A 15,844-nucleotide genomic window follows, 5' to 3' on the forward strand; every position below is an offset into this window, starting at 1 on the left:
CACCTTCTTTGTGCTAGCAGATGAAAATGCTCCTCTCATGAACTTGGGTACCCACTGCCAAGTTTAGATGCAGTCTAGACACAGTAGTTTATTTATAACCTTGGCGCATGACGTGACAGGCAGTGGGGTATAAACAGCATTCAGACATGATGAGAAGTGGAGTTATTTATACATCAGGGTGCTGAATGTAGGGTACCACAGCCCCAAGGGCAGAGGTCACAGCTGGCTTGAGGTAGGAAGCTGCCTGAATGGTAACAGTGGAGACTTTTGAGAATTGGACATAATCATTAAGATCACTGTCAAATCCCATACTTTCGCTTTAGCAAGACACAGACCAACCACAACTTGCTAATAATTTCGAGCTGCAATAGGTTTTTCCCGAAGAATAAATCCTCCTCCTATAAGAGACAAATGGGTGAGGAGGTTGTAAATGGCTCAGCCATCGCTTGAGATTTAGGCAAATGTCCATTCAGTCACAACAGCAAAAATGTCCAGGTTCAGTAGGTTATATGGACAAGGATACCCTGCTGACAGTTTGTCCAATAGATTGAGTAGCTGCAGCTCAACAAGTCCAAGAACTGATTAATTCATGGCAGTAGCAGAAATCAGCATCTATAGCACATCTTGAATATGAGAGAACATAAGTACAATGAACCTGTAGGCTGCTCAGGCTGTGAGGGAGTGAGGCATTACTGGCCGTACAGTCTTAGGAGCTCCTTACAATTAATTCAATTTTATGTTACATAGATCCAGTCAAGCGAGGTTTAAGTGACACAGCCCTGAGTAAAAATCTAGTTGAGAGGAGAGTGACAGAGTGATTCGTTCCAGAATTTTAGCCTAATAATGGATAAAAATGGATTGAATGGAAGGTTAATATCTGTGAACCTCTTTGGGCTCTTGGACTGAAATGGGATGGAAGCACAAATTGTAGTTATTTGCCCAGGAGTCTGAGTTTTCAGCCAGCTCTCTTGACTTCCTGTGGAACCTGCACCCTTTGAGCAAGTTCACAAGGTGCATCTTGGCTTCAATGCAGGAATCAGATAGAGGTTGAACCCCTTATACATTTCATCAGACAGTAGGTTTTGGGTATGTTGTGTAGTGTGGCTCAGTCATGTCTGAAGCCTCTCGGGACATGGAGACCCTATGAGACAGGCTGCCTGAGCAAGCCAGATAAAGTGACAGAATCAGTCAATGAATGAAAAGATGAATGAAGTCCCCATGTCAACTCTTCCTCAGGTTTTGCCCTTCAGGAGGAGTAGTGTCACATCAAGAGCTGGACATGACTGCTTTTTCCTCTCTTCATTTTGTTACAAAGAGATTTAGGTTACTGCCTCTAGGTGGGGAGAACCAGTTCTGCAGGTGATGGTGGGGAAGCAGAAGGGAAAGAGTGAGATTGCATTCATGTGGCAATAAATATCCAACTGTGTCCTGTGACTTGCATGTCATGAGACACCTCAACCTTCCATCCTGGAAAGAAACTTCACAGTCATAACTGGCTTTAATAATAGCTTGCACAAACGCAGTACTTTCCCCTGAAAATCCTGCACACTGGGCAAACATCTGTCAAGTCCTACAAACTTCTGCCCTCAGTGCAGACATGTCACTGTCACTCGTAGATGAAGACAGATTATCCAAGTGGAAAGTATATTGCTCAAATGTTAGCTCAACCTGCAAGTCAGAGAAAGATCAAAGAACTGAATCCTTTGGTGCTTTCACTACCAAAATGTCCCTTCTCCCCTGCAGGGTTTTAAGGAAGCTATTTTTCTATCCCATGAGATTAACCTTGCTTGATTTCTGTATAGCTTTAAAACTGGGCCTCTACTTCTCTGCAGTTAAACGCTTAGACAAAGTGGAGTACAAACAGCTCCTACTTAAAGCTGTAGTTTTTACGTCAGCTTTGCAAAGGTCCAAGTGAGAGGCCATCCTCCATTATATGCAGTAAGAAGAACTTCAGCAAGAGAAAATTTTCCCGTGCTGCACGAACACGCCAACTCCCCACGCTGAATCTGATTTCACACTGCTATGTTCCCCAGAGGATTCTGCTTTTCAGTATCTGCTGCCTTCTCAGTAATGCGAAGGGAGGTCTCAGCACAGATTGCTTCCTGCAGCATCTCGTCTTTGCAGGGAGAGAGGCAGACAACACAGTCCAGGAGCACTTGCAGATCTTGGAAGCTTCCTGGTGAGAAGCCTATTTATCAGCAGTCAGCACCGTGATTTGTCAGAATAGCGTGGTCCCTCTCCTGCTCATCTGAGCTGTGAGAAATGATGTCAGCCCAGGAAACTGAATTGGATTTAGACAGAGAAAGAAGTCGGTAGTGCAGCAAGCCACAGCATGTCTCAGTGGGCCAAATCCCACATCTGAGAGCCATAAATGCAACAGTGAGGGGGAAGTGTCAGCGTGAGAGTGCTGAATCATCTCATCCCAGAATAAGCCTTTGAGAGGTCACCCAGTTCATTCTCCTACACAAAGAGGGGAACAACTACCTCAACATCCTTCCTGGCAGCTTGTTCACTGCACCTTTTAAGCTACAAAGAACCAAGAACTCTCCCTCTGTTGACAAATATTTGCACCTTTATTTGCTACTATTGAGCACACTGGGCAAACATATTCTGAATGCTCCTGTGCTGCACCTTAACTGTGTGCTGTGTGGGCCAATGTGGCTCCCAACAGAGAAAGCAGGACTACTAATCAGTCTCTGAGAAGTCCCTGACAGAGTATTGGAAACAGTTAACCTTTTACAAACATCAGAAAGGTTAAGCAAGCATGCACCCATAATGGGGAGCACTGCTGCTCCTTGACTTAATGCCATATCACATCTACCTGGCATCTTGCATGGATCCAAACAAAGCCAACTTGTACTTTGCCATAGCAGAGGGATCCCCCTGTTGCTGCTGCTGCCTGCCTATGGTTGCTTAGGTATGAGGTTGTTTGGCTATCATCAGTAGGAAATAAGAGCAGATTCTGTCCCTGACGTGATGCATAGAGAAGACTGTGCAAAATTTAATTTACTTTTCAGCTCCAGCAGTTGAGCTTTCTGACAGCTTTTCTGGCTCCTTTTGTGTTGTTAAGTTGCAAAAGTTCCAGAGATCTTGACTCAGTGCTTCTTTTGCTTTTGGGAGGGAGAAAGAAAAAACAAAAACATGCATGAGAAATGTTCCCTTTCATGAAAAACTGCAGCACATACTGGTACTTTTCTTCCCCCACTGCGCATGTGCCCACAGAGCTTGCATGACTACTCTGAGATTAGTCTTAAAAAGCAAAGAAAAATCTGCTGCAAACTTGGTTGCCGTTGTACTGGCAAATATCACTCAGCTCTTCCATAATTCCCATTCATGGAGTCAAACATTCCCTCATAGCAAGAATCCCAGCAGGGGGACGGTAAAAAAAATTGAGTAACAGTTTAAAAAAGATATATTTTGGAACCCCACCATCATCTCACGGTATTCAAAACTTGAAGAATTCCCAGGGATTACTTTGCCAGTGCCTGACTGAGAGCAAGCATCCAAGCAGTAATTATTTCTGGTGGGGAAAGATTTCCATCCGTTCAGTACAAAAGGCCTCACCTTGGATTCCTGTGTACTTTTCTCCAAAGTAGCTGAGAGGAGCTTTTGATGCACAGGAGGTGTGAGATCTGGCACACATCAGATGTGATCTGTTACAGAAGTGTTACCACACAAAATTGCAGATCTCAGTGTGGCCGGGTGGCAAATCTTGATCTGATGTGGCTATCCTGTGGCCTTGCCTTGTCTGTAGGATGCCAGGGAGGAATGTTTCGAGTTACTGAGGGACTGATTGCTCACTTACTGGTGTGGGGTGCAGGGCAGGAGGAGTAGAATAAGAAAGAAAAGTTATTTGATGTGTTGGAAGTGCACAGCCAGCACACAACTGAACTGCAACAACACACACAGGCAGGAAGCATCTCTGTTTGCAGACACCAGTTAAAATGTGAGCTACAGTGCAACTACTGCCACAGAGATTACAAAAACCAAAAAGTGTCTGTATAGTTATGGGCATGGAAGAATTCATACTGCTAAAATGGCATGGTTTCCCTGTTTTGTTCTTGTTCCCTGTCCCCTATTCCATCAGTGATCACCAACACTAGGGGCACAACACCTAAGAGCCTCCTGCATGCTACTGCTTGTAACTTGACTTTCCTCGTGCATTAAGGCAGAAACCCACGCAAGGCCTCATCGCTTCAAGTCCCATTCACCCTCACTGTGCTCATGGTATACAAAGAAACATGCAAATGTTTTTAGTTCTGATAGCACGTTGAGCCCGTGACACTGCAAGAAGTGTTTTGACTTGGAAGCTGAGCACATTTGATAGGAAGGCTGCAGCAGGAACAGCAGGCTCGATGCAGTCTGGTTTATGCAGAGTATGTTCTGATGCCTCTGGCTCCAGTGAGTGAGCTGTCTGTGCTAGCAGTGAAGGATTGCTGAGTGCCTCCTACAGCTTTTATTCCAGCTTCTTTAACCCTTTGCATGGACTGGAAGGCTGTGTGTTCGAGTTCATCCATCTCAGTTCAGGCTGTAGCTCTGAAGGTTAGTGTATGTACTGCAGGATTATGGCTGGTGCATGTCAAATGACACGTACTTTCTAAAGGATTCATCATGGAGGCTGCCTCAGCAGGTAGGGGAGTGCTGAGAGCTGGACTGGGTTCGCCTTATGGACTTGTATGTGTTTGGGGAAACTGAAGGGTGTGGGGTGTGCTGTGGGTTTTGTGTCAGGCGCTGTGTGCTGAATGAGGTGCCTGCCCAGGAATCTGGCTGGGAATGTTTCTCCTCCAAGCTTTCCAATATTTTGGGATGTCCTGGGGAGGCTTCAGAGCTCATTTCCTCTGCGCCTGGCACTAAGTCTGCTTCCCAGCTCTCCAGCAGCCACGTGAAGCTGCAGGGAGGCCATGAGGTGAGGCATGTTTGAGCTGTTACCTGGGCAACAGCTAAACATTGACTTCAAATAATAATTGTAAAATAACTTAACGTTGGAGCGATGAGGCAGGGGAGAGGGGGCTGCCACTGCCCATTGTCCCAGGGAGCCCCATAAAATCCTCAGTGAAAACCTACTTGTACAAGCCAAATTGGCTGAAGCTCAACCTGTGCTCAGAGCTCTTGACAAACTACCCAGACAGAGGCACCATGGTGCCCTGGTCCTTTCAGATGGCCTTCTGCAGCATCACACCCAGCCACCTGCTCCTGACTGCCACATCTTTGTATTGTCTGTGGCTTTTACCAGGCTCCAGGAGGCTCCACAAAATACATGGAGGAGTAAAACTTTGCACACAGACTGTTTCCCAATTGTTCTGGAGGCAATAGAGCCTCTGAGCACACTGCTTCCAGTCTCTGAGCTGAAATCTGAGTCCCTTGCACCCAAGAGATTTGCAGAGCTTTAATCAGTGACAGGTTAGTTTTTGAGTTTATCCTTGAAATGAACAGCAAAAGAAATGGGAAGCGCTGGGGTAGGTTGCAAGTACCACATGTTGGTTTAGTGCTGTGCTTGGGGATGTAGGTATAAATGCTGGTAGCTAGAAACAGAGTACAACCTTCTGCATGGAAATAGCCTTGGTGCTACCAGGCATGGCTCTGTCATGGCTTGCGTTTGTATTTTCAGTGGCAAAAGTTTTAACTCAGAGGGGAAGCAAAAAGGCTGACCCTGGATTTTTAGATGCTGGAGAAATGAGAGGGAGAAAAGAGCAGCAGTCTGTGGGGGAGTGGCTGCTTCTCTTCCTTATCTTCTGTGCCTGTGTTCCAGGTAAAGAGAGACAGAAATCTTCTGGAGCCCTTCCCGCCCAGGTGATAATTGTGGTGTTAGCAGGGTTCATCAGATGCACAGGATGCAGCAGGTACTGCTGTGACCACTGCTGCAGTTTTCCCTGCCTGTCTGAACTGTGTTAGTTGAAGGTGTTACACACAAGCCAAACAGCAGATCTGAGGCAGATATCATCACTGGGGATCCAGGTCCCTGACTAGGTCTCAAGACACAAGAGCATTATCATGATGAATTAAGTTCTTCTGCAATGTGTTTAGAGTCGCATAATCTTGTTCCTAAGCACCCAGCCTTTCTGTATCACAGACATGTTACAGGGCAGGACTTTGTGTTTGCTTGCTGCTCCTAGATTTACTGGAAAATGACTTGGCCAAGGTAGATTGTATAACATATAGTATTAAAATTACCAGCACTGTTCTTTCTCTATAGTAAAGCTGGCCGTGGTGAAATGAGGACTTGCTTCCAGACAGATGGAGATGTAGCATTAGGTAGTCATGGAAGGGATTGGATTGTTTTTGACAAGCAGCATGATGTCACTTTCTTTCAGTCCCCTTTGGGTGGGATATATCAACAGGCTGCCATTTGCCTTGCATGCAGTGACTAATTTCTTTTTAAAACCCATTTATGCCGCTGCTGCTTCCCAGTTAACTCATTCTCCACTTTTGCCTTTTGTCACTGTTTCAGTCAGAGACAACAAAGAAGTATGAGCTGTATCAAATAATGGCATTTGCTGCGGGGTAACATTTTGCCAATGCGTGTTCTCACAACAGCCAACGTACCCTAAGATCAGACGCTGCCTGACAACTGCAGTCAGCCGATTGCCAGCTCCTCCCACACATCTCTTCCACCTATAATATAGGAATAATTATCTTCTTTTATATAATTCATCCCCTTAGGCTGTGAGCCACGTACATCATGGGCTGGGTACTCAAAGGGTACCCAGCACTGTGAGATTAAAATTGCGTTGGCAACCTGAGAGTCAGAAGAAAAGTTATCACAACTGTGGTGGCAGATAGAGCCCATCCAGCATTTCCGTTAGGGATTCTTGGCCAACATGTTAGAAAACAGCGTGGGCTGAAGGACCACATCTGGAGATGACAGGCGTGAGTTACAAGAAGAGGCTAGAGAACTCCCTAGTTTGCCGACAGGTCCACGTGCAGAATCCATTTATGGCAAGGTCTAAGATTAGCAAATGTGTGAGTGGTTCTGAGGGGAAACACCAGCAGGTTGTTACTTGCTAGGCCAACAAAAGCTGGGTGTTAGGATGGCAGTTAGCACAGTGCGGTGGACAGGTGGTTTGGTTTGGATAGCTGTGTCAAAACTGGAATGGCACCCAGCAGCACCAAGAGAAGTGGAAAATGCAAAATCCATTGTACAGTGAGATGCTAAAGAACATTCCCTCCATCTGCACCCAGCTTTGAGCTGTATTTGCCTAAGTAGCTCCTACAGACACACAAAGTCAAGATCAGGTTTGCTGCATGCCAGACAGCCATGGTAACAAAATCCAGCTCTCCTCCCAGAAGGGCTGGAACTGAAGTCTGACACAGCCCAGGGCTGATGGTGTATCTCATCAGCAGGTTGGAGAAGATGAGTATCAGCTGGTGTCACTCCCCACCCAGTGAGGCAGAGGACGCTGGGATAAACCCACCCCAGATTTCTGTCTCTGAACAAGATGTTCTGGACTTGTACTACTGCATGTTTAAAAAAAACCATGCCTATGCTGCTGTGTAAGTCAGGCAGGTGTTTTCACTCCTCTCTGTTCGGATGACTCCTGGAATTACACTGAGTCATTGTTTCTAATGAGGAGTGCTTGGGGTGGAGGTTGGAAGAGAGGAATAAAGCCTAGGTGATCTTGGAAGTTAATTGCTGCCTGTGACTTCTGTTGATAAGGAGGAAAGCTTCCCTTAAAGACTGTGCTTGCAATGACAGCATTGCAACTCCATGAGCATGTCAGAATGCTGTGCCTCTATGGAAAAGGGGATTCTTGAGCTGCACTTCTCTCAGAGAGTTTCTTTCTAGTGGCAAAACTAGAATAGCTGAAAATGCTGGAATTGAATCTTTGTTTATAAAACTTTCCTAAAAGTAATGAATAGCATATATACAGAGCTTTGAGCGGTCAGGTTCTGTTGAGGCATTAGAGACTCACTATGCAGAAAAGCTACTTAAATAAGTCAGTTCCAGGACAGAAGGAAATGTTCTGATGCTCTGCAGAAAACCTCAGTGGCAGCTGCATCAACCAGGGAGTGAATGTCTGCAAAGAGCTGTGAGCCCACTGAGCAGAGGAAGGCCCTGACTAAGCCCAGTTTGTTCTGTAAGCGGCTGTCTGTAGTGCTCTTCCACACCATCGCAGTAAGGACGCATCTGCATGCCTGGGGGCCTTGCTGCTGTTGCTGGGCTCCAGTCACCAGGGGTTTACCCTGGTGGTTAAGAAGTTCCAGCTCTTCTGCCCAAAGGCCTTTCCCCTCACTGGGCGCAGGCATGTCAGGATGCTGATAGGAGCGAGGTCCCTAAGCGGGAGGAATTAGAGAAATGCAGATGGCAGAGAGATGTTGGATTCCTCTATGTTTTGATTACTCACCAGAAGAGAATGCTGTGCTGTAGGCATAGAGACAAGGTATAAATGTGAAGTGTGGAGAAAAGGGGGGAGCCTCTCCCACCAAGAATATGTGCTTTGTACCCTATACTTCTCTGCTTTTCAGCCAGCCAGTAAAATGAAAAACATGTGAGGGGTGGAGCAGGAGGGCAGGGATTTATGGGTTGTTTTATAGGAGATGATATAAAATGCTTTTACTTCAAGTTCTCTATTGTGTTCATTTCCTCTCTCCTTCCCTTGCTTTTCTCTTAACCACATGCAGGACAGAGCTTGATCCAGGCTGTCTGCAGCCACGGCATAAATCTGCCGACAGAACCCCTGTGGTCCGTGGCAGCCCACCCATTCCATGTCATTTATTGTGGCTTATTGGCAAGGAGAAATGGAGCCAGGTGATGTCTCTGTGCTGTGGGCACCTCAGGCTTTGGTGGCTCACCAGCTCTTCCAATGTCTGTGCAGATGTGTGGAGTTGTAATAATGGTGTACATCATTAACATTCAAGAGCTCCAAAGTCTTGCAGGCACCACACACAACAGTGCAACCTCTCACTGATGGTGAGCAGAATCCCATCTCTCAGAGGGTGCCATAATCAGTAAAGATTAACAAGGTTGACTGTGCAAATATCACTACATGGAGGTGATGTGACTGAGGTGGCTCATTACAGCAGTGACACCAATGGAGCCCTTCAGCATCAGGACAAAGGGAAAAAAAAACCCTTTGGATTTTTTGGAAACTTTGGAAACTCATTGACCTGTATATTCTTCTTGGATTTGGTCTCAGGAGAAATCCTGAGATATTTCAGGGCATTACAACTTATTCTGGAGTTGGAAGGGGGATTTCTGAAAGGATCTGGTGATCAGCAGTGTCAGATTTATGGGAAAAGACACAAGGCTGATAAAGCTATAACAACAGGACACCCAGTCTTCGTGGGATTTATTGCTATACCCTAAGATCTGTATTGGCTCATTGCTCTTGTATCCACATTGTTACATTTCAGAGCATATTTAAATGAAAACCTTCATCCACTGAATAATAAAAAAGATGCAGGAAAACATATGTTCGAACCATAGCTCTCATTTCTATAAAACTTAATCCAAATCCTGGGCTATTAGTCCAAGGAAGAGGTAAAGGAAGGAGCCCTGGAATTACTCAAGGAACCTTGCATGGTAAGGCTTGGAAAATGCTTGTTTGCAAATTTGTTGCTTAATTCTGGAGTGAAGACAGCAAAAATCAAGAGACAGGAAAGGTTGGAAAGGATCATTTAAAGCTAAGCTAATGATAATAAAAAAGCATATGTGGAAGGTAATAAATCTGATGGGATGGGCAGCCATTTTGCTAGGCACTTTGCTGATGTTAGCTAATAAAACAGCAGAGTGTTTGGTAACTGAGGTCATCTCCTCTGTGCATTCCACCCTTACTTATATTATTTTTTTCCTCTCAAACCTTTTTATTTCTAAGGGAAAGATTCAATCAAGTGATGATGTGCAAATTCTGGGATGTGAGAGGTATTGTTGAGATGAAGCGTATTTTATTGCATTCTTATAAATATTTTGTTAGCTAAATTGCAGAGAAGCACAAACACAGGGAAAAAAAAGGATATGTAGATCACTGTCGTATTGGAAAGTTTCCCCACCTTGTGTCTGCTGTAATTCCACATTGAGAACAGAGAGAGCATGTAGGTGATGCAGTCTATCACCACGATGCTGTGGCCTGTTAAATCACATATTTAGCTGTATTTAATTTAATTGTAGAGTGCTGGGTTTGATAACAATTGTTTTGTATTTGGGTTGGACAAAAAGGATAAAATCCAAGGAGAAGGAAAGAGACGAAAAAAGATGGAGTGAAAAGGATGATGAAGGGTTTATTTGAAGGTAGTTGCTGTCCTCGGGGAGGAAGGAGAATCGGCCTCCAGCAAATTCTGTAGAGGAGTTGAACTTTACCCCCTAAACTCAGCCTCAGTTCCATGAAAGTTCAAGGGCGTTTGGTTTTGCTGTTGATTTGTTGCTTGCAGATTCACTCCATGGAAGCACCTTAAGGCTTCAGGGCTTGAGAATGGACTGGACTAGGACACCGGTGCCTTGGTGGCTCAGTATGAGTCCACCTTACACAGTTTGGGTAGGGAGGTAAAAGGAGAGATGTTGCCTGGAAGATGCTGTGCAGGGTTAGTGACTGTCACACTTTGCTGTGCTGGAGCTGGAAAGTTCCTCTCAGATTGGCGTGTTGCCCTGGGAGGGTGGGAATCACTGAATTAGAACCCTGTACCTTTTAATTCTCCCACCCAGCCCACTCCCCATTCATGAGATGTTTGATTGCTGAGCTCACTGCTGAATGGAGTCCAGGTAGCTCCTCAGTGGTTCAGCTGCTTGTCCTGGAGCCCTGGATCACAGGCTGTCCTCCCATATGTTTCCTATTAGGCCTAGTCTTGCCTGCAGAGATACTGACTATGGGGATGAAGGGAAGCGGGCTCTTAGAGAGTGATGATGTTCCTCTTTTCCTTTGCTCTCCATGTTATTTCCCCAGAATTCAGGATTCTTTCTGCCTTTATTTGGCTCTATTGGTTAAGTTTGCACTGCACCGCCATGGGTGGAGGAACTCTGTTCACCTACTGCATTTCTGTGAAGCTTGTTCTTGGGAAGAGGCTCTCGTGGTCTCCTGGTATGCCTCTAGGAATTTCATTTGGCCTTTAAATGGAAAATTTCTGAGGTGCTACGGGTTTTCCTCACCCACAACATAAGCGTAGCTACAAGACCCCAGGGATTCCCTTACGCTGATGGCAGACATGGAGGTGTTCCTCCCGCAGCCAGTGGCTGGCACTCTCCTCCAGCACTGAGCCAGGTGGTACACAGGAAGTCTTCCAGTAAACTCAGGATTCTCCCAGCCCTCAGTCACTCATTCCAGCCAATTAAACCTCCTATTCTTCCAGAGAGAGAAAACAAAAGACTGTAAATTCTTGGCTTCAGTGGCATCCTCTTACCACAAGCTCCTAAATCCAGTTCCATGTTATGTGGAAAAAAAATGGTTTTCTTTTGTCGTTTTTAATTTTACCCAGTTTCTCATTCTCTTGAATGCTCTTCTTGTTCCTGTGCTGACAGTCTGACGCTCCTGGTATTGGGTCAGCCCTGCAGTAGTTGCATGACAGTATTTAAAATGGTAGCAGCTGCTTCGAGTCTGTCTGTCCTCAGGGTCCTGAAAGTGGAACTAAGTCTGTCTTAGCAGTGACAAGATGTTTAGGAACAGCAGCCAAGACTTGCAGCAGCCCAGGCTTCTCTGTTTGTAGTGTCTAAGCACTGCTGACTGGAAAACACACGTTAAAACGGACAGCTGACCTTTGGGCAAGCCAGTCTGTGCCCTGGCCTCATCCCTGCTTGCTCACTTTGTGCTGGCTGCCTTTGTGTTTTAGCTTTCCCCACATAACACAAGAGCAACAATTGCATGATACAGCAGGTAGAAGGAATTCAAATTGTTTGTGTACACTTAAGGCCTTCAGGATGCTACTTAAATCACTCAAAAGACTCTTGACACAGTTTTGATGACAGAATGAATAGCCAGGTGAAATGTTTCTTTATTGTGTTTATAAAAATACATGTCCTGCATGCTCCTTCAGCCCTGGGCTTGGATACTCTTTTAGAAATATGCTTCTCCCAAAGCACCCCTCAAATTATGAGCAATGACCTCAGCCATTCCTAGGGCAGCTGAGTGCTATTACTGTCTTCATCACCACCAGAGGTATTTCTTTGATGGTGCTCCTGGCAGGGATGCACTTTGGAAAAGAGCGGAGTTTCAGATATGTGTCCGCCTTGTGATAGACACCCACTTACTGCACCCTTCCAGATTCCTTTCACCAGGTGCTCTGACAGCTTTAAGTTCAAACATTTAGTATCTTCAGGGAAGAAACATAATTCCTTGTGATCTTGCTCATCTGTGTTGCTGGTTTTAAACTGAATGCCAGAAAATAGCAAAATTGCAGGCGTCTATCTGTTGTGTTGGACTTTTTTAGCAGTGTTTCATCAGGCTGAGGACTTGAGACAAAACTGCTACAGAAATGTCTGACCCAGCTCCAGCTGCAGTCAGTGGAAAAAGAGTAAGTGACTGCAGTGGGAGCTGGATTAGAACCTAAAACAGTGAGTGCAGTGGTGCTGCGGTGTCTTTCATCTCAGAGCTGCTGGGTGGAATCCAGACTAGGCTGGTAATGGTTGGGAACCTGCCAGCTGCTAATGATGTGGAACAAGTTGGTGAGTCCTTGCTCCAGTTTGTAGGAAGCCACCAGACAAAACAAGTCCCGTGAACAGCCAGCTCAACCCTTTCCTGGTTGGGTTCATGCTGTACTGGCAAAAGAGTACTTCAGGAACTTACCCTGATGTGGCTCCTGTGGTGTCTGATTTGCTGAGGCCACAGTGTTTCTGTGCACATTTATCGTCATGAAATTCCCTAGAAATATTCTGCATGCTATAAAAACAGTGTCTGGAACACAGTGCTTTCCCACATCTCTCCTGCTGCTTTGATACAGTCATAGCATAACCACAAAACCGGTCTTCCTCCTTGGTTTCCCTGCATGTTGTCACAGCTCCTGGAGTGAATACCTGCATTCTGCAGCACTCTTTATTTCAGCTCCCATAGGTGAAAGGCTCTGTGTGATGAAAGAGCAGACACCTCTTAGTGTGCCAAAACCTCAAATTCAGCAGACTGCTGAACCAAGAAAGAGATTGACTTTCTAACAATATCCCACAGCATGTGAAACGGTGTGAGAGATTGGATGACATGCTCATAACAAGTAAATATTTCTCCCGTTTTCAGAGCTATTCTGTAAAATGATGAGAAGGAAGGAAAGCCAGCCCACTCACTTGGGGTGAGCAGATACAAGCCGACATACCTCTTCATTCCACCTAGAAAAGGAAAATGAGAGTAAAGGTGATGACAGCAAAAAAGCAAGTGATATTTTTACTGTCCAGCTTAAACCAGTGAGGTGCTCAAACAGTGTTGATGGCTTTATTTTCCTGAGCTTCAGAAAAAAAATTATTGCCACCTATGCTTTTTTAGAAATCATCTCTCCTTTGAGATGTGTTTCATGGACAGGAACAGGAGCCACAAGACAGGGTACTTTCAAAGTGTTCAGAGAGGTTGATATTCAAATTTAGGCAAAACAAGTTGCAGGCAGAAAAAATGTACAGGATCTGGTAAAGACCAATCTTACGTGCCCAGTGCCTCACTGCCCCAAGGTGGTTTTGCTTCTAACTTTGGTCTTACAGTGCTCTCTGCTGGGGAGCGAGAGGTAGAGAAAAGCACAGCTGCAAGTATTTCATCTAGAAGTCAGGCACCTCAGTGCAAATTTAGCTTATATATTTCTCCAGGAAATTTTTTCTACCTCCTCTGGCCCACTGGTATAAATGTGAATTAACAGTTCTCCAGGAATGTTTCTAACCGATGCAGAAACGTATGACAGAAATGTTTGGAGCCTTTAACCATGCTCAGTAAAGCAGCTGTTACATTGGGTGGCAGCAGTCTCCAGGCAAACAAGCTTCTCTTACATCTTTGTGCATATTCAGGTTGCTAGGTCAAGGCACCTGGCTGGAACTGTGTGTAACAAACTCGTCACTGAGCTTGACAGCGCAATTAGATTGGTCTTTTCTACCGCTTTGCTGCTGGCAATGGTAAACAGGGTAAGCAGTAAATTTCATAATGATAATTTGCCATCTAGTGGAATACCGTGCAATAGCATAAGTTGTTGCTCAATAAACTAGCAAAAGACCTGCTAAACTCAGATTAGATGCATGCAAGAGCTGAGTATTTTAAAAAGTCCTTTATAGGCCTGATAAATCTCACACAGAAGGTGAATGGGAGATGCTGTGAGGCTGGCTTCCCTTATGGATATTTTCTATAGCTGATTCTTTTAACATTTGTAAGATGTCATAGGATGCGAAGCACACTTTGGACCAAAGGCTATATACAGAATGAGGTTTGCTGACCTTTGTCTGTCCTACTTTAGCCTATCTCACACAGAGACAAAGGAAATGGAAATCTGTTCCTACAGCTTTAATATTAGGAGGTGCAACCTGATGTGCCTCCTGCATATGTAGCCCCACCATGCCAGTCAGTGAACCAACTCAGAAGCAGCTCAGCTCTGCACATACCCTTCCCCAGGTCTCAGGGCTCAGGCAGCCCTGCTAGAAGTCCTTGTCCAGGCAGTTTTCTGGGAAGCTGTTCAATGAGTGGCTGTCTTGAGCTACGCCTCCCTCACACCTCCCTGTGTGGGCTGCTGCCCAAGACAAAGAGCTCTGGCTCTTCCCTCCCGTCCCGCAGCTGCTCTTGCTCTTGTTTGGCCCTCTGCCTTGCAGACAGGCCCACTGCCCAGCTACCAAGTGACATTTGCATAACGTACACAGCATAAGGGCAGGGAAAGAAGAAAGGAACAGGAATAGCAACAGAAGAAAACAAGCTGAGGGAAAGGGCACCTATTGCACGCGCACATTCTGCAGGATCAGATTTCCCCATTTCTCTGTGCCTGTGAAACAGCTGACCAGACCTCTCATATGTCCCATTCACTGTTCTTCACAAACACTGATTTCCCTCTCCTTCCTCTTTGCCCCTTAAGTCAAACAGATTTTCTTCTGTCCCTCAGGTCTGGCTTCCTGTTTCCATGCTGTAAACCTGCTCAGGCTTAACCAACACATTTGATCTAGGAGCTGTTCTCCCAAGTGTGCTGGTGGGTTGGAAATAACCTCCTGCCACAGCACAACTCTCCACAGATGGGTGTGTGTGCACATGTGTGCACTGTGAGAAGGGCTGCTTTGTTTCTGTGGGACTGGGAACATAAAATTGCGGCTTGAGACTGGTTTTAATGCGGGGGGAGCTTTTCTTGGTTGGGCGTGTGGGGAAATGGTTGGCCAAGCTGTGTCCATGTGTATGTTTGTATGTGTGAGTGCTCCATGTGCGTGAATATGAGAGGCCAGTGCTCCCACAATTGCGCCTTTGACATTTATGGGTACACGTAAAGAAAACAACACCCCAGCTTTCACTGTGTGTATATGTGTGCTTATGTGACTCCTTAGTTATTTGCACGTGAATACACACCACTTCTGTTTGATAGGAAGCCTTAGCAAAGAAGTACACAGAGCCAGTTGTGGTGGCACTGATGTTTTCAGGTGCCATGGATATGTTGTCTTAATGTGTATGCCTACCTGCATGCTTTTGTCAGTGTGATGAGGTCAGTGGTTTTATTGGCTGGGAAAAGGCACTTCAGACTATGTGGACCTCCAAATATCATGTGGCAGCCAAATGAATACTTCCACCAAACAAAAGAGAGACGTTAATGGACTCATCTGCCTCCTGATGATCCTGCCAAGGTTGCCAGCTCTCTTCTGAATCATCTGCTTACCAGATTTTTCTATTCTTAGATGAATTTGCCTGATCTGCTGGGATTATACTTTAAAGAAAGCTCTTATCTCACCCTTTGACAGTCCTGGCTGCTTGAAATACTGACAGCAAATCCATGC

Source organism: Tympanuchus pallidicinctus, unplaced genomic scaffold (genome assembly GCF_026119805.1).
Source record: "Tympanuchus pallidicinctus isolate F22 unplaced genomic scaffold, pur_lepc_1.0 scaffold29, whole genome shotgun sequence".
NCBI classification, from domain to species: domain Eukaryota; kingdom Metazoa; phylum Chordata; class Aves; order Galliformes; family Phasianidae; genus Tympanuchus; species Tympanuchus pallidicinctus.